We start from the raw sequence: 6,532 nt of genomic DNA, 5'->3' as shown, positions 1-6,532 counted from the left end.
CAGCAATCCCACATGTAGGAAAATACCTAAAAGAATTGGAAGCAAGATCTCAAAGAGCTCTCTGGGCACCCATGCTCACTGCAGCATTATTCACAAGGCCAAGTGGTAGAAGCAGCCCATGTGTCCACTGAGGGAGGCATGGATCTAGAAAACACAAGACACACATGACAACATAATAATATTCAGCCTCAAAAAGGAAGAAAATCCTATCACATGAGTGAAACTTCAGGACTTTGTGTTAAATGAAATAAGCCACCCACATACACAAACACACAGACACACACACAAGATACATGGTTCCACTTATATGAAGTACCTAAAGTAGTCAAACTGAGAGAAACAGAAAGAAGAATAGTGATTGAGGGGAAAGTATAGAAGGGAAATTATTGTTCAATGAGTAGAGAGTCCCAGTTTGACAAGGTGAAAGTTCTAAAGATCTGTTGGACAACAACATGAATATACTTATTGCTCCCAAACTGTGTGCTTAAAGTTGGTAAAGATGTGTGATATAGTTAAATGTAATGTAAAATGTGAGATAGTGTGTGATTCCCACTAGATGACAGTCTGGAAAAAACTAACTCTGGATACATTGAAAAGATCAGTGTTTAACAGGGTTTAGCCAGAAGGAAGGATGGATAAGTGAAGTACAGAGAATTTTAAGGCAACAAAACTACTCTGCATAACTTCATAATGGTTGCTACTTGTCATTACATATTTCTCCAAAATCATAAAATGCACAAAAAAAATCCACTATAGTCTTTGAGTGATAAAGATGTGTCAATATGTTATATTAACTGTAGCAAATGAACCACTCCATTGAGGAATATTGAAAGTGAGAGTTAGCCACTATGTGCAGCAGCAAAAGAAAAACTAGTCATTACATTTAGGAAAATAACAATATGACTAATGGATGAATTCTCACCAGTAACAATGAAGAATAAGAGACAAGAAAGGTCATTCAGAGCTGGAAGTACTGAAAAAAAAAAAATAACAAGAAACAAAACAGCTTTTCCCATATACAAAAGCCTCAAACAACCAAACAAACAAAAGTAAAAAGACTTGTCAAACAAGAATTATAAATTCAACAAAACCATCTTTCCAAAAATAGGGTTCATAGAAGTACCTGGGGGGCTCAATAGGTTGAGTGTCCAACTCTTGATTTCAGCTCAGATCATGATATCAGGGTCCTGGGATTGAGTTCTGTGATAGCCTCCACGCTCAGCATGAACTTTGCTTTGAGACTTTTTCTCCCTCCCCCTCTGCTCCCCGCATTCACCCTAGATCTCTCTCAATAAATAAAGAAATCTTAAAAAAAAAAAAAAAGAAGGTACATAAAGACCCCAAGACAAACACAAAACTTAAGAGAATTTCTACTTAGTAGAAGAATGTTCTTCACGTTAAATGTAAATGATGCTACATATTATTAACCCATATACACAAGAAAGAATAAATCAGTGGAAATGGTAAATATGTCAGTAAATTTTTAAATCTGTGTATATTCACTTTTATTTGCCTTAAAGGATAAGATTATTTAAAGCCATCATTATAAGACTATATAGTTGGATGTATACCAGATACCTTATTATTTTTAGTATTTGTTATTTTTTGTGTGAAATGTTACTGTGAATGCTTCAAGTAACTAATATGAAATCATGGACCCTTTCCTTTACCTATGGAAGTTCAATACTGACCTATCATTGCCAGGGCCAAGCAGCCATTTCACAGCTTAAACTGCCTTTGGAGGCTATGCTGGTAGAGCCCGTGACCAGCTCTCTGGGTCCTGACACATGGCTATGATCAGCCAGCACTCAGTGAAAGTATGATCTAACATAATTACAGTGATCATACTGCAATACATAATGTATCAAATGAATACAACGTATGCCTTAAATTTATAGACTACTATATGTCAATTGTATTTCAATAAAAACAAACAGAAGATATATTTGTGATACCTACACTTACTACCAAGGAAATAGTTTAAGAATATAGGTAAGTAAAATAAGTCAAGCAGAGGAAAACAATTTTCATATGGTTTTATTCATATGTGGAACGTAAGGAATAACTCAGAGGACCACAGAGGAAAGAAGGGAAAAAATTGAATGGGAAGAAATTGGAGGAGACAAACCATGAGAGATTCTGGACTCTGGGAAACAAACTGGGGTTACAAGGGTATGGTGGGGGGATGGGGTAACCAGATGATGCATATTAAGGAGGTATTGTGATGAGAGCACTGAGTGCTATAGGCAAATAATGAATTGTTGAACTGTTGGGGTTAATGTAGAACATGAAATCAGCCATAATACCTGGCTTAGTTAAATGTTAACACAGAGGCCGCTGAGGGTGAAAGAAAGTTTAGGAGAAGGGTGTGGGTCTTTGGAATGGCAAGGCCTGTGTGACCACTCTGATGTTGGAATGCCTGGGGAGTTGCCTTCTGGAAGCTTTCTTAGCCCAAACAGCTGTTCTGTGATGTATGCATTGTCCCTTAGGCTATGTTTAGCAGAATTCCTAGAACATGCAGAAGAGCATATCTCATCTTTACTGTAAACAGATCCTCCTACTTTCAGTAAGACCCCTTGTCACACATCCTGTGCCTAAGAAACAGTGATATGGATTTGTGATTATACTGAAGGACCAATAAAAGTGGGAGCAAAGAAGAGCAAAGGATCTTCATCTCTGAGCATTGACCCTTTTGCCTTCTCCTCTCTTTCACAGCAAAATTTGGAGTAATTTTTCATCCACTGGTACAGGGATTGCTGGCCATTCCCAGCATTGAACACTACATCAAAAAATTAACGGTGTACTGAATGTTGGCTAATTGAACATTTAAAAAAAAAAGAATAGAACTAAGACATTAATAGAGGAATTAAAATGGAACACTAAAATAATATATACTTACTACAAAAGATGTCAGATAACTTGGGAGGTGAAGCCAAGATATAATAAATAACAAAATGGCAGGTCTAAATCCAACTATCCCAATAATCACACTCATGTAAATAAAATAAATATTTTAGTCAAAAGATAGAATTGTCATCACGAATATAAAAGTAAGATCCATCTACATGCTTTCTGTAACAGACACACTTTAGAATCAAAGGCACAAATAGATGTAAGAAAAGATTAGCAACAGATAAACCTGACAAACAATAACCTTGTAAATGAACAAAAATGGCTATTCTAATACCAAAGTAGCTGTTAAAACAAGAACTATTATTAGAAATTAAGAGAAACATTTCAGCATGTTAAGGCTCTCAATATAAGAGGAAGATAGAGCAATGATAAACGTAGATTATTCATCTGACAATGGAATCCAGGCCTCAAACACATGCAATATAAACTGACAGATTTGGAAGGATAAATAATTCAATGAGCATAGTTGAAGATTTAAAAGTTCTTCCAGCCAAGCACCAAACCAGGAGCCCTATGGAAGACTGTCAAAGTATAGGAACCAGCTTGACATAACTGACATATATAGAAAGGAGTCTAGGCCATAAATAGGGATCAAACAGGTGTAAAGATGTAAAATTTCAAAGTACAGCCTCTGAAGAAGAAGGAACACATTAGAAGCAGCAACAGAAAGAAATGTGGGAAATTTCCAAATATGTGGAAAGTAAACCATTTCTGAAAATTTTCCAATTCAAGGATGAAATCTTTGAAAATATCTTGTACTGGATAATACTAAACTGAGAACATACCAAAACTCTTATGAGGGAACAAAAGTAGTATGCAGACACAATTCGTAGCTTTGTCATTTATACTCAAAAGGAAGAAACTTATAAAATGTATGATCTGAGTAACTCCCTCTCAAGAAACTATAAAGAAAAGAGCCAAATAAAATTAGAGAAAGAAGATACGATAAAACATGTACTTAGCTGAAAGGTGATTGTGAGATATGTGTATTAGAAAGACTCATGGTAGCCCCAAATAGATCAAATACCCAAATATCCAAGGGAATCAACAATAGAATGGATTCTGATTGTAGTAGAATCCAACAATGGAATAGCAAGGAGTTTGGACAGTTTGCATCTTCATGCAACTATATGGATGAAGCACACAAGTTTAGCTTCCCCTGAAAATTCCAAAAATAAAATATGTATACTGTATGATTCCATTTATATAAATAATTTTTAAAATGCAGAGAAGAACACAGAAGGGGCATTTTGCAATACTGGTAAAATTCATTTTCACATTCCAGGAGATGGTGACACTTGAAAATGCAGCCATCAGTTGGCAAGTATTCTATGGGCATCCATCTGTACATACATTATACCACAACAAATGTATAAGAGAATATTATGAAAATATGCAAATATATTTAAAACTAGATGTAAAATTGAAAAATATCCTACCAAATACAACTTGTGTCAACCAAGTCCGAAAGAAATAAAAATATCAGAAGTATCTTACAACATCTAATACATTTTTTTTATTTTCAGCATAATAATATTCAACATAATAATTTATTTTCTGTTAGACGGAAAATAAAAAAGGGGTGCCTGGGTGGCTCAGCAGGTTAAAGCATCTAAATACATTTTTTTAAATTTATTTTTTATTTATTTTCAGCATAACAGTTTTCATTACTTTTGCACCACACCCAGTGCTCCATGCAATCCGTGCCCTCTATAATACCCACCACCTGGTACCTCGACCTCCCACCCCCCACCCCTTCAAACCCCTCAGATTGTTTTTAAGAGTCCATAGTCTCTCATGGTTCACCTCCCCTTCCAATTTCCCCCTCCTCTCTAACTCCCCATGTCCTCCATGCTATTTGTTATGCTCCACAAATAAGTGAAACCATTTGATAATTGACTCTCTCTGCTTGACTGATTTCACTCAGCATAATCTCTTCCAGTCCCGTCCATGTTACTACAAAAGAATCTAATACATTTTTATCTGTCACTCAGAAAGCTTTTTGCACCCAGTTACAGAATATTTATTTAGGTGCTTATGAATGAAGAAAATGTCTGCCAATTAAAAACCAAATGACCCTTGTATGGTGTAAGAAGAAGCTAAAAAATATATGACATGTGCATTTTGTTGGGAATATTAAATGAAAGGAAATTACAAGTTATGCAATTGCAAATACATTCAGACAGTATGTAAAAATAATGGGCTATGATATAAATACATTTATTGAAGCAATACCATCCTGAATTTACATTTGAAATGCCATAAACTTGGGACACCTGGGCGGCTCAGTGGGTTAAGCCTCTGCCTTTGGCTCAGGTCATGATCTCAGGATCCTGGGATCGAGCCAATCAGGCTCTCTGCTCAGCAATGAGCCTGTTTCCCCCTCTCTCTGCCTGCCTCTCTGCCTACTTGTGATCTCTCTCTCTCTGTCAAATAAATAAATAAAATATTAAAAAAAAAAGAAATGCCATAAATTTAATCTGTCACATTAGCAGAGTAAAGAAAGTCAAATGATGTGATATCTCTGTTGCAGAAGGCAACTGATAAAATACATAATGAGTTTAGTAAAATAGATTATAAAGTGCAAAAATTATAGCAGCATACATATGGAATACAGATTTCAACATAATGCAAAGTCATTTGGTGTAAAAGTAAGGTTTTTCAGCAATGTTGTATAAACAATGGAGTATTAACAGCATTAATAAATATATAGTTTATACTGTGTACAAAATGTTAAAAATTGATCATCTTTAAGTGTAAATTATAAAATTTGAAAAAGATATATGAGAAAATATGCATGGCCTAAAGTTGGGCAAACATTTCTTAGAACACCAAACACACGATCCATAAAAGAACAAATTAATGAAGTATAGTTGATCAGGATAATTTCTACTTTTTGAAGAGAAAAGAAAGAGAAGTCATAACCTTGGGAAGAAATATTTGCAAAACATACATCTAATAAAAGCCTTACTACCAAAAATAAGGGATTATTCTCAAAATACAATAACAGAAACTAAAAATATAAAGCAATATAAGCAAAATATTTCAATAGATAACTTCATTAAAAAGCATATATGGGAGGCAAATGAATACAGTAAAAGATGCCCAACACTATTAGTCTTAGGAAAATTCAAATTAAAAAAAAAAAAAACTATAGACCAGATGTCCCTATTTTTCCCATCAAATAGAGCTACCCCACCCCAGGCATTAAATACAAGACAACATAGGAAGATTCAGACAGGTGATGAGAAAACTAACAGAATCAGGCACTCCAGACCCGAGGAATGACATGGTGGTGAGTTCCCTAGAATTTTTCTTTCCCTCACATGTCCCAGACTGGCTCCCAGAGAGGCTGGCAACTTATAGACATCAAGTAGTACAGACAACTGCCTCCAAAATATTTTTTTCTCTTAGTGAAAATAATGGAAAAAAAATGCTAGAAAGATAGAAAATTTTAGATACTAAGTGCATTATTCCAATAAAAAAACATTGACTATCCAACAAAAATATCACTCAGGAATGCAGGGGAAATCAAGACATTCTGAGATCAGGGAAAACTAAGAAGATGTGTCAACACCAGACTGTCTCTGAAAGAACTGCTAAAGGGAATTATTTAAAC

The sequence above is a fragment of the Mustela lutreola genome, chromosome 8 (assembly GCF_030435805.1).
Source record: "Mustela lutreola isolate mMusLut2 chromosome 8, mMusLut2.pri, whole genome shotgun sequence".
Taxonomy (NCBI): domain Eukaryota; kingdom Metazoa; phylum Chordata; class Mammalia; order Carnivora; family Mustelidae; genus Mustela; species Mustela lutreola.
This window is presented reverse-complemented; position numbering follows the sequence as displayed.